This window comes from Acomys minous (assembly GCF_964271855.1).
Source record: "Acomys minous genome assembly, chromosome: 11".
Taxonomy (NCBI): domain Eukaryota; kingdom Metazoa; phylum Chordata; class Mammalia; order Rodentia; family Muridae; genus Acomys; species Acomys minous.
Genome location: NC_140492.1, coordinates 61,115,766 through 61,130,595, shown reverse-complemented (window position 1 = coordinate 61,130,595; position 14,830 = coordinate 61,115,766). Strand labels below are relative to the sequence as shown.

The 14,830-nt window shown below is 45.6% G+C and overlaps 1 protein-coding gene across 5 annotated transcripts in view; it reads right to left on the bottom strand.

The window, feature by feature from the left end:
- ATP13A3 (ATPase 13A3) overlaps window positions 1–14,830 on the bottom strand; it is a 95,188-nt gene that overhangs the window by 64,787 nt on the left and 15,571 nt on the right. For 4 of the 5 annotated variants that reach the window (XM_084801720.1, XM_084801724.1, XM_084801723.1 and 1 more), the window contains exon 2: window positions 10,352–10,395. The gene's annotated coding sequence lies outside the window, so the exon portion shown is untranslated. Of the gene's footprint in view, window positions 1–10,351; window positions 10,396–11,112; window positions 11,217–14,830 lie in introns of those variants that run through there. The other variant, XM_084801721.1, reaches the window with a different exon arrangement.

Genomic DNA, 14,830 nt, shown 5'->3' with positions numbered 1-14,830 from the left:
GGTCCTGTTCCTAGTCTTCCTCATTCGCATCTATATATGCAAACCAACTATGACCTCTGCTCTCCCTGTGTATAGTCTTAATAGTCTGCCACTGTCTACAATCATTTCTCAAATTAGTAAGAGTACCTCCAAAAGGTTTCAAGATTCCTTGCTCATATAAATTGAATAAATGTAGTTTAAACAAAGTTAAAACACTGCTCTCTAGCTAGCATCTGAAGTCTCACAATGCGAAAGTATGTTGTTTCTTTCCTTACCAATGTGGAAGTGTGGTACAAAGTAAATACTAACTATGAGACTTGTAAGAGCCTTTAGAATCACCACTTATCAACTGGTATCATTACCACTTAAAAACTTTACATCCCTTTCACACAGAGCACAATTTGCAGCTTTTCAAACTGCCCTACCACTTCCTGACTCCATTCTTCTGTATACAATACTCTTTTTGCCAGGAATGCCTTCCCAAGCCTAGTCTGGCTAAGGAGCTGCTATTAATCCTTCAAGCCAACTCAAGCCACTAAGCGTTGACTGTTCTTTCCACCTCCTGGTAGAGGACTCCTACCACTTTTCCCACTACTCCGACTGTCAGAGCAGTTACTAAAGACATCAAACTCGGCTTTAAAAGCTTAAGGTTAGCCAGGCCTGGTGGCACACACCTTTAATCTCAGCATTGGGGAGGCAGAGGTAGGCGGATCTCTGTGAATTCGAGGCCAGCCTGGTCTACAAAGTGAGGCCAGGACAGCCAAGGCTACACAGAGAAACCCTGTCTCAAAAAATGGGGAGGGGGGGAGCTTAAGTTAAGACTCAAGCCAGCACCTGGTAATGCAAGCAAATGAGTGAAATGAGGTAAAACAAGAGGTGAAATCTTTGTTTTTCTGGGCAAAATCTTGGGTTTGGGCTCCCACATCTCAATCCTATGCCCTTTTTCCAACTAACTTAGCCAGATTCCTTCCTGACCTGTAACCCTCCCTATACAAACCCATCGCAATTTTATTTATGCCCATCAATTTAATTCTGTGGTGTGGTATCCCTCAACAATAAAACTATTCTACTGATACTTCATAACTGTAATTTTGCTACTGTTGTGAATCATAAAGTATGAGGGATATCTGATATGTGACTGCAAAGAGCCCATGACCCACAGGCTGAGAGCCACTGCTCAAGAGTCATTCTGCTCAGAAGTTAAGGACACAGAAATGGCAGCTGGGGACTGGGGAAGAGGATTCAAAGACCTGTGGTAAAGAGGGCCAGAACTGATGCAAAATAACCAGGGCTTGGACTCAGCCTGAAGACAGATAGATCCCTGAGGTTCATGAGCCAGCTAGTCTCAAAGGAGTAAGAAAGACGGTCTTAAAAACAAGACAGACGGGCTGAAGATATGATCAGTGGTTAAGAGCACCGGCAAGGACAGTGGTGGCTCATGTCTGTAATCCCAGCACTTGGGAGGCAGAGGCAGGCAGACAGATCTAGTTCCCAGGACAACCAGGACTACACAAAAAGAAACTTGACTTTAAAAAAAAAATTTTTTTTAAAGCACTGTCTGCTCTTTGAGAGACTCCATGTTCAATTCCCACCACCCACATGGTGGCTCACAAGAAACTCTAAACTCAGTTCCAGAGAATCTAACACTCTCTTCTAGCGTCCACAAGCACCAAGTACATGTGTGCATGGTGCACAGACATACACACAGACAAAACACATAAAACGCAACATAGAACATTAAAAAAAAAAAAGTAAGGTAAAAAGAAAGGAGTTAGAGAGATGGCTCGGCAGTTAAGAGCACTTCATGTTCTACTAGGAGACCCAGAACCCCTATCAGGTAGCTCACAAGCTCCTCCAGGAATCAGGAAACTGAGAAAACAGACCCATACATACACACACACACACACACACACACACACACACACACACACACACGGTAGGAGGATGCAGAGAGAGCTCAGAAGGAAAGTCTTGCTGCACAAGCATCAAAAGCTAAGTTCTGTTCACTAGGCCCCATATAAAAGCCAGACATGGAAGGCATCTGTAAAACCAGGGCTTGCAAGGGAGACAGGCAAATCCAAGAGCTTACTTCCAGATAGTCTAGCTGATCAGTAAGCTCTAGGTTCAGTGAGAAAGACGCTATCTCAAAAAACAAAGGTGGAGAAGACACCCAATGTCAATCTCTGACCCATAAAACATCCACACCCTCCCCAGCATCAGGGCAAACAGCCACTGAGGTTTTTTGGCCTCCACACAAGTGTGCACGCATGTGGACACAATATCTGCCTGCATGTACACCTATATTCACATATACATATGACAGATACATACATACACAAATTACCAACAGTCTACTACTAGTCTTGACTTTTAGTTAACCTTTTCATTATGTTTCATTCTTTGGTATAACCCTAGGAAGATGACAGATTTTCATAACTATCTACAAAGGCCAGCCAAGGTGACACAGAGAAACCTATCTCGAAAAACCAAAACACTATAAAAAACACTAAAGGAACTGGAGAGATGGCTCTGAGGTTAAGAACATTGGCTACTCTACCAGAAAATCTGGGTTCGATTCCCAGAACCATCTGTAATTCATATGCCAGAGGTTGAGACACCCATTTCCGGCCTCAGTGAGCACCAGGCATGCACGAGGTGCACACACATACATACATAAAGGCAAAACAATCACACATATAAATGTTGTTTTTGTTTTTCAAGGCAGGGTCTCTCTGTGTTGCCTTGGCTGTCCTGGACTCGCTTTTTTTTTTTTTTTTACCAAGCTGGCCTTGAACTATCATCTATCCACCTACCTCTGTCTCCCTGAGAGCTAGGATGCCAGGCTGTTTAAAAAAAAAAAAAAATTCTAAAGGAAAACATTTTAAAAGCAATTTGACAAGCAAGCAAAGGCAACTTTTTGTTGTGGTTTTTGTTTTTGGTTTTTTTGGGTTTGTTTGTTTTTATTTTGTTTTGTTTTTTGAGACAGGGTTTCTCTGTATACCCTTGGCTATCCTGGACTCACTTTGCAGACCAGGCTGTCCTCGAACTCATAAGCCTGCCTCTGCCTCCCGAGTGCTGGGATTAAAGTATGCACTGCACATGTGGCTGCAAAGGCAACTCTTAAAAGTTGTTTCTCCAGGAGCTTTTAATCTCAGCACAAAAGTAGGCAGATCTTTTGAGTCTGGGGCTACACAGTGCAACCTTGGCTTGAGACACCTGTACCCTTTAAAAATAAAAAAAGGTTCTCCAGGGAGGAGAATGGTTCTCAAACTTGCTAATGCTGCAACCCTTTAATAGTTGGTTCTTCAGATTTTGGTGACCCATTATTACTTGATAACTAATTTTTGTACTGTTATGATTCATACTGTAAAATATCTGATACATGATATCTGATGTGACCCCCAAGGGGGTCATAGAGAATCACATTGAATTCTGGGATGTGCTGTTATGGTCTTCGGATCACAGCCTGTGTCTCAACAAGTCAGGTCTGACCATCCATAGACACACAATAAGGCAACAGAGTCAAACAGTGTGAGGAGGAGCGAAGAGATCCAGTGACCCCTGGTCAGACCCATCTTCTGAGTCCCAATGTGAGGCTAAAGAAGAGGGTGAAGCCCCAACCAGGTCAAGGTATGGTTCTGCTTTCTCTCCTCTAAAGGAGTTTTCTTTCCAGGAGGAGTGTTGCCCCTGCCCACCTATCCTCCCTCCTCTCCCCAACAGGGCTTAGGCTATAGGCTTTCCCTTCTCCTAACATGAGATTCCTGGAGCGGGGAGGGAGTGCAGCTCCAATTTTGGGGGGCTACTGTTTCAAGAGTCCAACGGACACAAGTGTCTCTCTAGAGTATCCCCACCTCTGCCACACTGGTTACAGTGCCACTACTAGAGTACAGAGCCTGACCAAGAAGGATGGGAAGTCAACCGAGAGCCTTATTAGCATGCTGCTGCTTACTCCCCAGGCACCAGCTCCTTCTGTAAGAGTGAGCAAGTCTAAACCTCTCAGCATTATTATTTTCTACACTCGGACCTTTACTTTAATGCCCAGTGCATTTATGAAAAAAAAAAAAAAGCAAGAAATACTAAAATAAGAATAAATCCAACCTACTATTAAGACACAATTTAAATTCTTTCTAAGTTGGGCAGTGGTGGCCCACGCCTTTAATCCCAGCACTTGGGAGGCACAGGTAAGCCGATCTCTGTGAATTCAAGGCCAGCCTGGTCTACAAAGCAAGTCCAGGACAGTCAAGGCTACACAGAGAAACCCTGTCTCAAAAAATAAATAAATAAATAAATAAATAAATAAACTTGCTTTCCTAACTACTCTGTGTGTCACAAGACTGCTCATTCCAAAGGAAGAGTTTCAGAATGTAAGAAAAAGTTCTAAATAACAGAAAAAACTCATACACTAAGATCTATTTAAGATGTTTTACCACTTCAGATTCTACCTAAGGACCCAATATAACCTATAGGTCTAAGATACTAAGAGATATGGTGTTAGAACTGTTCTGTGGAACTCTCCAACAATTCCCATCCTCAAATAATTTTTGGTGTTTTGTTTGTTTCTATTTTTTCAAGACATGGTTTCTCTGTGTAGTCTCTGCCTGCCTCTGCCTCACAAGCTCAAATAACTTTTGTTTCAGTTATTTTGAATATATCTCTTCTTCATTCCCATTTTTCTACACAGAGAGTCAGAGGCAAGAGGATCTCTGTAAATCCAAGGCCATACCAGTCATTAGAGACCCTGTCTCAGAAACCCCCTGCCAAAACACACACACAAAAAAGCCCAAATGTTGCTCTTGCAGAACTTGAACTCAATTCCTATCATCCACATGGTGGTTTGTAACCATTCATAACTCCAGTTCCCGGGATCGGATACTCTCATCTGGTGTGGTACACATATGTATATAGAGGCAAAACACTCATAAAATTTTAAAAGACTAAGCCCAGAACACTTGGGGTTTTTTTGTTTGTTTGTTTGTTCTGTTTAACCTAAAACTGAACTAAAAAATTAAAATGTGAGCTGAGTGCAGTGGCACACGCCTGTAATCCAAGCACTTGGGAGGCAGAAGCAGAATGGATCTTTGTGAGTTTGAGGACAGTCTTGTCCAGAACAGCCAGGACTACATAGAGAAATCCTGTCTTGAAAAACAAAACGAACAAACAAACAGAAATTTAAAATGGACCTAAATCCTGAACTTTTCTCTCAAAGTAAGAGAATTCAAGAATCCAAGACTATGACTTCGATGATACATAGTTACTCCCTGTATATGCAGGACAGTTAACTTCATAACAGAAAGTTACAAAAAACCCAAGGCTAAATCCTGTAACCACCTCTTAGGTCAAGATTTAGCCAGATCACATATGGGATACAGGAGTCCCCTTAAAGGAGCTGGACAGCTGGTGGTGGCGCACACCTTTAATCCCAGCACTTAGGAGGCAGAGGCAGGCGGTCTCTTTATATCGGAGGCCAGACTGGTCTACAAAGGAAGGACAGGACAGCTAAGGCTACACAGAGAGACCTTGTCTCAAAAAAAACAAAATAAATAAATAAATAAACCAGAAAACAAACAAACAAACCAAAATCCAGCTGGATAGTCCAAAGACCTCCCAATGCACACATGAAACTGGAGAAGTACCAGACTGTGTATATACTATTTTCTATACATACACGTCTATAATGAAGCTTGACTTATAAATTAAGCACAGTAAGATTATCAACAATAATGAAGCAACTTAACACTATAATATACTGGAGGCTATGTGAATGTGATCTCCATTTATTTTTTTTTCTTTTTTGTTTTTTTAAATCTATTTCTCTCTCTCTCTCTCTCTCTCTCTCTCTCTCTCTCTCTCTCTCTCTCTCTTTAACAATTTATTTAATTCAATGTTCTGCCTGCATGTGTGCCTGCCTGATGGAAGAAGGCACCGATCTCACTATAGATGGCTGTGAACCACCATGTGGTTGAACTCAGGACCTCTGGAAGAGCAGACAGTGCTCTCAAGCTCTAAGCCATCTCTCCAGCCCAACTCTGAGCCATCTCTCCAGTCCTCCATTTATTTTTCTATTAAAATATCTTACCTTTAATTTAAGGAAGCAATTTCTAGTTTTCTTTAGATAACATGAATTGCAAGCTATATAAATAAGCAGGGATACTTATAATCACTAATAAGCAACTAGTAGGAACAGACACTGAGTACACTGGACCAACGGCTGACTCATGTCAAGGCCAGAACAATTGGCAGTATAAAATTTCATCACCATTCAAAACAACACAAAACGTAAGCGCCTAGATCAGTGTTCTCAACCTTCCTAATGCTGCAACCCTTTACTAATGGTTCTTCATGGTGTGGTGACCCCCATAACATTATTTTTGTTGTTACTTCATAAGTATAATTGTGCTACTGTTATGAGTCATAATATAAATTTCTTGGAGATAGAGGTTTGCCAAAGGGGTTGAAACCCACAGGTTGTGAACCAGTGGTCTAGACTGTTTATTTCTGGGATTTTCCACTTAATATTTTCATGAGTAGGAGCTGTATAGAAGAGATACTATTGTATTCAGAATACATTTCATCATTAGAATTCTAGGATACTGTAGAGGAGTTTATTAAATAAGAATGTGGGGAGGGGGGCGGGGAGAAGGAAAGGGGGGAGGCGTACCCCAGAGAGAGACAGAGGCAGAGACAGGAAGAGTAAGGAGAGAGTAGAGAGAGGGTAGAAGAGGGTAGAGAGAGAGGTTAGAGAGAGCTTTAATCCCAGCACTCGGGAGGCAGAGGCAGGTGGATCGCTGTGAGTTCGAGGCCAGCCTGGACTACAAAGTGAGTCCAGGACAGCCAAGGCTACACAGAGGAACCCTGTCTCAAAAAACAAAACAAAAAAAAAAAAAAAAAAGAATTCTAGGATACATTAAGTGCATCAATTTAACAGATGTTAGATGCTAAATTAACCACTTTTAGCATACCTCTGAACTGTTATAAGGATGTTCTTGTCAAATAATGACAAGCTGCTAACTCCTGCTCAATGTATGGTCTAGTCACATGCACAGCTCATATTTAGTACTTATAGTTAGTGTAGTCCACCAAGTACAGTACCAAACAATGGCTCTATAGCTTATAATCCCAGCTACTTAGGAATTAAGGAACAGGAGAATTTAAAGCTAAGGCTAGTCAACCTGAACAACAGCATTGAGACCTTATACCAAACAGTTTATTTTAAAACACAAAAGGGGATGGGGATGTAGGCCCAAATAATGTCTGCCTGTGAAATTCTGAATTCAAATTCAAATACAACAAAAACAACAGATATTATTAAGATAACGTTGAAATTCTATTTTCTGTCTTTAGCGGTCCTTCAGATTTTTATCTCACCCTCACCTAACACTAAGGAAAATAAAAAAAAACAGAGGAAGACCAAGTTCCACAGCTGGCTCTCTGTCACTACTCGTTCTTGCAGTCAGACCGCTGACTGGGTTCTCCAAGTGCAGTAACGCGACTCCAGCATATGGCTAAGCTCACCATTTATTTCAGGAATGAAGCTCGCTCTTCAGTGGCTACAAAGCTACCATGCATGATACAGAAGCATAATACACAGAATGGGAAGAAGAAAGGAACTCTAAGTATCAGGAAGAGCGAACTGCGTGTTCCTTTACATACACTCAGTTACCCTCAGGCCTCTTTGAAATATCATTCTTTGTAAATTGAAATGAAACAGGAAAAGGGGGGAAACAGCTAAGCTACTATAGTCTAAGGACTCTGAAGACAACCACAATCTAAGTTTAATATTAATGTCTATAACAGAGTTCTCATTTCTAGGTTTGTGAAAGTATATGACTAGGAACTTATTACAAAACCCCAGTTTCCTCATCTAGAAAACAAAGTTCACCAAGAAGAGACTTGATACCCTATGAGCATATACAGGGGGAGGAAGTCCCCCTCAGTCACAGTCATAGGGGAGGGGAGTAAGGGGAAAATGGGAGGGAGGGAGGAATGGGAGGATACAAGGGATGGGATAACCATTGAGATGTAATATGAATAAAATATATTTAAAAAGAAGAAAACAAAGTTAAATAACTAACAAGGATTTACTTCAGAGCCTAGCACATAATAATCTCAAAAGCCATTGGCACTGGCAAAAATCAAGAAACCCAGTGGTCAGGTCTGATTCCCAAATCCCCAGGAACTCTTTCTCTTACAATTTTCTATAGTGTCAACACACATTCTTCCTTTTTCCTGGTTTTGTGTGTACGTATGTGTGTTTATTTTTTCCTGAGACAGGGTTTCTCTGTGTAGCTTTAGCTGTCCTGGACTTGCTTTGTAGACCAGGCTGGCCTTAAACTCACAGCTATCCACCTGCCTCTGCCTCCTGAGTGCTGGGATTAAAGGCATGTGGCCACCACAGGTTCATGTAGCCCAGGCTAGCCCTAAATTAAGTGTGGCTAACACTTTGAACTTCTGATGCCTCCTGTACAAACTGCAAGTATTTGACAACACACCCAGGATTTTACACAGGGCTTTATACATAGCAAGCACTTTACCAACTGAGCTACACCAACACCAAGAAGAATCAATATTTAAAAAAATAAATATTTTGCTGGGCGTGGTAGTGCACACCTTTAATCCCAGCACTTGGGAGGCAGAGGCAGGCGGATCGCTGTGAGTTTGAGGCCAGCCTGGCCTACAAAGTGAGCCTAGGATAGCCAAGGCTACACAGAGGGAAACCCCGTCTTGAAAAAACAAAAACAAACAAACATTTTGAGCTGAAGAGATGATTCAACAGTTAAGAGCACTGGTTGCTCTTCTAGGACCTGGGTTCAATTCCCAGCACCATATAGCAGCTGACAACTTGTCTGTAACTCCAGTTCCAGGGAATCTGACACCCTCACACAAAGATATACATGCAGATAAACATCTGGAAAACTGACATTACATAGTTATTAAGGGCAAACTAGATCAGCTGAATTCTGTTAGTGATAGTATCTGACAACAGATCCAAGCAACACATCAGACATGAGTTTTTTCCTCTACTATTAAACTTATCACTATAAGAATTTATATTATTTCACAACCAGTTCTAAATTAAAACTTCATTTTCAAAAAAAAATTAAAACTCTAATTTCAAAAAAATTAAATTAAAAACTCTAATTACAAAATATATAAAAATAAGCCAGGCGGTGGTGGCATATGCCGTTAATCCCAACATTTGGGAGGCAGAGGCAGGCTGATTGCTGTGAGTTCAAGGCTAGCCTGGTCTACAAAGCGAGTCCAGGATAGTCAAGGCTAGACAGAGAAACCATGTCTCAAGCCCCCCCCCCCCAAAAAATATATATAAAATAAAACTTCAAATTTCAGTTACTGGTTGGCTTGCGCAAAGAAAATCATCCTACAACATAGCACCCTGGTTTGAAGCCTAGCAGCTCTGTTAAAAAAAAAAATACTGCTTAATATTTTCATCACTTTTCCTGCCCTATCCCACAACCAAAACCAGGCATTGGTACTGTTCTAATAACGTTTAAAAACCTCAACTACTTTACCTACACCCTCAGGCTAATCTAATGATGAAGGATGGGGGCAGGAGCAGATGATAATGCCAGCAAAGAAGCAGAATGAAGCTTCTAGGACCGAGGTGGTGGTGCTGCCTGTGGTGCAGCTGCTCAGGAGGCTACGGCAAGATTATCAGGAATTAGAGACCAGTCGGAGCTGTAAACAAGCAAACCTTGTTTTGCTTTTTTTTTTCCTTCTTCTACACAATCATTAATAGTTTTACTATTTCAAAAAACTTCCAGAAACTGATGTCCACCGATCTATTTTGGCAACCATGACCTATTCAGGAAAGCAACAATCCTCAAAAAGAACGTACATACATATTCAGTAAAACAAAATTAATGGGTGTTTTAGAAAAAAAAAAAAATCTTGATTCTAAATCGGAGATGGAGAGCTTTTAATGACTGGCCCTCCCAAAATAAAATCACACTGGAGCTACAGAGATGGCTCGGCAGTAAAAGAGTGCTTCCTGCTCTTTCAGAAGACCTGAGTACGGCTCCCAGCACCCACAACAGGCAGCTCCCAATCATCTTTAACTCCAGTTCCAAAGGGCCTGGCCTCCGAGGGTATCCACATACTTAAAACTACTAATAACCTTTCGTGTTAGCCACAGACCCTCTAGAAAGGTCCGCACATGCCTTTGATTTAAAAAATCCTATTGTCCTTCATAGATCAAAAAATCACCATTAACATACATGTATGTTCAATAATGTTCAGAATCATGTATATTTCTAGGTTTATGACTCCATTATCCATTCATTTTGCAGTAACATAAACCACTAAATATAGCTCTAAACATTAACGATTCGTAGTTAATTATATAAGTGATTCATACCTCTTATGCCCAGACACTAAGATCCTAGGATGCTTCTGTCAGACCTAAGGGAAAAGTAAACAATGAACACCTGTCACAAAAGCTTTCCAAATCGGGAAGTCCCAACCCAGTTACCCGTCAATCGCCAATGCAATTCCTCCCAGCCTGCCCCCCAACTCCACACCCCACCAGAAAAGGTATCATCGGCCAACAGGCAGACTGTGTGAAGGCCAGAGTGTGCAAGCAGAAAGGGGTCGGGGGCGTTTTCTAGTCCTCAGGGGTCAGCCTTCCTCCTCACAATCTCAAGTGTTGACACCTCATCAAGCCCGAAGTCACTTTTCCTTTCTGGGCCTCCGTTATCTGGGTAAAGTGTGCTGATAGGCAGGATAATTTACTTCTCAGTGGTTGGAGTCGCACTAGGATTCGGACACTCAGCACCTGCGCGAACCCATCTGGGGCCCTTCCCACAGGCTTCCTCGGGGCACATCTCCTTCTTGGACTTTCTAGAGCAGCTGGCTGGCCCACCCGCCCTGCCCGCACGAAACGGGTCCACTCCAGGCCTCCACGGCCACACGTGGTCCCAGACAGTGTCGGGTCTCCGCGCCCTCTCCCCGTCACACACGCACACACCTTCCCGGACAGGTGATGTCCAATTCAGGCCAAGGAGACAGCCGCACATCCACCAGGTACCCGCCACCTGGGCGACACCGTCCGCCTCCTCCAGCCTCCCGATCACCTTCGCCGCCTGCCCCACACCCCGCTCGCCCAGTCAAGTCACTCACCAGCCGGGCCGCGGTGCGTACTCCTCGGCAGCCTCCGGGCCGGGGCAGCCAAAAGGCCGCAGGGGGCCGGGGGGGCGCTTTCGCCACCGCCGCCCCCTCTCCTCAGCCCAGCCCCATCGCCCTCGGCCGGCGCCGGCGGCCGCAGGTCGCTGGGGCTCGAGGGGCCGCCGCCGCGCGTCGCGGCTCCGGCAGCGGGGAAAGAGGCGCCGCGACGGGGCCCGGGCCGCACCGGGCGCAGGGGCGTCCGCGCTCCGCTGTCGGCGCCTGCGGCGTGCAGCCGGGCCCGGCGAGAACAAGGGAGCGCGGCGCGGAAGACCGACTGGGGAGAAAGGGGAGGTCGGTCTGCGCTGCGAAGCGACCTCCCGCAGACGGCGACGAAGCGGACCCCCTCCCCGCGGCTACGGAGCCCGGTCACGCTGCGGGGAGGGCCGGCGGGCACACGGGGAGCGCCCCGCGAGCTCAGGACTCCCGCGCCGGATGTGAGGTCACGTGATTGCCTCATCCCCAGCGCCCAGCGCGGAGGGGCCGTCAGGGGGCGGGGCGACCCTCCAGTCCCGCCCACCTCCTCTTGTCGGGCCCCCCCAGCCCGCTTAAACTAGAACCGCTTAACGGGACGCTGCTCAGGACTCGTTCTGCGGAAGGCGATGAACTCTATCTTCCTTGCCCTGCCAAGAGATCATAGTCCAAACCCCCATTTTAAGAACAAAGAAACTGAGGCCCAGTGGTAAAGGCAGAGTGGTAGTCAAAAGAGGACGCTTGTGCTGGTAAGGTGAGAGTGAGAGCGAAGTCCTAGCTCCGGGTCCAGATTCTTTCCCTCCTTTATCCCCATCTACACCAAAAAGAACACTTTAATCCCAGTGCAACTCCTCGCCCACTCGGCTGACGTGGGACAGACAACGGAGTCAGGTAGGCAAGAGAAAGCTTCCAGACCCGAGACCGCCCGGGACTCGGGGAGGAGTTTCTTCCACAGCGCTGGGTGCAAACTAAATACTTCGCTCCACAAGAGATTTATCTCGGGGCACTGCCCCGACCGGATATCCAAATCGGCGGGTTTGGTTTTCACAGCCTTCCGCTCCATGCCGAGCGCGGGAAGCAAAGCCTGCCACCTGCTGCCTCCAGCTCCGCCATCTTTCCATCCTGAGTCAACCTCACCTGCGTCCTAGACGACCTGGCCTCCACTTTCTTATTGTTCTCCCGCCTTCCTGCAAACATAACTCCTACTGCTTGACCATCTTAGAAAAGGGAAGAGCGTGTGATCAGCTCCTGTTTCCCTCAATACAAGAGCAAGGAACATCCAGCCTGGACACCTCTCAAGACATGCCCTCCTGGTCCACAGCACAGACTGGCACCTCACCTGTGTCCCAAATAAACCTCATTGGGGGCAAGAAGGATGCTACTCCTGTTCTCCATCGGTGGCCGTGGGGCATGGAGGACGGCCCTGGCATCTCTTTTTGCCAGGTGACAGGGACATCACAGTAAATAAACATGAGCCACACAGCTGTGTATTCCCACCTCCTGTTCAGCAATGTGTTTCAAACCTCGCTTGTGCTGACGTGAGTAAATGAGATTGTGGTTGAGGAAGCCCGGGTAGGGCTGAGCAAACCTTGCACATACTCTTTCCTGCTCCCTTGACTTCTGGTTCTTTACCTCTCAGATCTTAAAAAAAAAAAAAAGCTCAAACCTCTCCAGGTCCTATAAATAAAACTGTCAACCCAACCATCCACTTAAACCGCCTGCTGCCACCAAGTGTTCCTGGTCCTCTCATGCACACCTCTTAAACAGTGGTCTCCCACTGCCTATCTGTACTTCTCCATTCCTCAGCTCTTGGCAAAGTGACAGAGGGAGAGGGAGAGAGGGATGGGGTGGGGGGGGGACCTTGTCAAGTGAGAGTAACCCATGACCTCCATGTCACCCACCATCAGGCAGAACTACCTTACCTCTTCCTCAGCACTACCTCTTGTTTCTCTGTGTATCCCTGGCTGTCCTGGACCCTCCTCTGTAGACCAGGCTGGCCTCGAACTCACAGCGATCCGCCTGCCTCTGCCTCCCCAGTGCTGGGATTAAAGGCGTGCGCCACCATGCCCGGCCCCCTCTGCTACATTTGACACTATAGATGTTCTCACCTTCTAAAATCACTCTCCTGCCTCAGTCTGCAGGGGATTTTTGCTCTCCCAGTTGTCAAGTAGTTTCAGTAACTCAGACAACCTCTGCCTTCTTCAGCGGCGCCCTCAAGTGCCCCCAGCTGTGGAGCAGCACCTGCGATGCAGGGAGGCCACTCTTAAGCCTGCAGCTGTAACCCTCTCTGCCTCCCTCGCTCTGGGAGGATCATCTCCACCCTTGCTCTGAAGGCCCGAATCAGGAGAACCAAATATCCAACTGCCTGCCCTGCATCACTATCTAGAGCTCACAGGGAAACAGCAAATGCTGTGTGCAGAACTAAACTGGCTCTCTGCCTTTGTAACTGCCCCTCCTGGAGCTGTTAGCACCAGCATCACACAGCCATCTGAACTAGGAAGTCAGGAATGAATGAGTCACCCAAGATGAATCACTAAGCCCTGTCCGTTTCACCTCAGACTCCTACCTCCATTCCACTGGCACCCATCCTTTCTGAGCTATGCTGCTTTGGCAGCCTCCAGAGTCCTGCCTAAAAAACACACACCTACTTAAAGCCCTATGGTCAATGCACTCCGGCTTTTTGTTGTTTCTTTGTTTTGTCGTCACATGTGTTTGTTGGGGGTCCATGGCACAAGTGTGAATGTCAGAGGAAAGTGTTTTGGAGTTTGGTGCCCTGGTTCCACCCTGTGGGTCCCAAGGATGGAACTCAGGTGGCCAGGCTCAGCAGTAATTACCGATACCTGCCACCCCACAGACCAGCACTCAGGCTTTTAAAAGATACTAAGAGCCCATGCTCGGTGAACCATGCCTGTAAAAGTCATAAAATCAGCACTTAGCTGATAGGAACATAGTGAGTTGAGGCAGGCTGGACTATGAGACTCTATCTCAAAACAACAACCCAGACAAACACATGTGGAAAGCCCAGACTTCAAGATGCAGCCACATTTCTCGAGCTAAGGCAACTCACACGGGGCAAGGAAACTCCAGGAAGAAATACAGCAGTTAAATATGTCAAGAAGTTCTTTACAGCCGGGCGTGGTGGCACATGCTTGTAATCCCAGCACTCGGAAGGCAGGGCCAGGTGAGTCTCTGTGAGTTGGAGGCCAGCCTGATCTACAAAGCAAGTGCCAAGAAGCCAGGACACACAGAAACCCTGTCTTGAGAAAACAAACAAGTTATTTGCTACGTATGCTTTGCGTATGGAGGAAAGAGAATGTCGACGCTGGCTTGGGAGGGGATGTTGGGTTGGTCTTGGGCATGTTTAAAGGCTGTGGGAAGACACAGAGATGAAAGCCGGTCTACAAATTTTTGAAAGCTTGAGTGATACTCAACCTATCACATTTCTGAGCCCCAGACTTCTGTAATTCTGGATCGGGGCTTTCCTTTTTCTGATCACAATTTAAGGCCCAACTCAGGCTAAGTGTCCACACCTAAAATTGAATCTACAGGAGGAGCACATGAGTATTGGAGTTCAAGGGCAGTCAGAGCAACATATGGAGACTGTGCCTCTAAAAAAAATGAAAGGACAAGACAATAATAGAAACAGCAACAATGGGGCTGGAGAGGTGGATCAGCGGTTAAGAGCACTGAGTGCTCTTCCAGA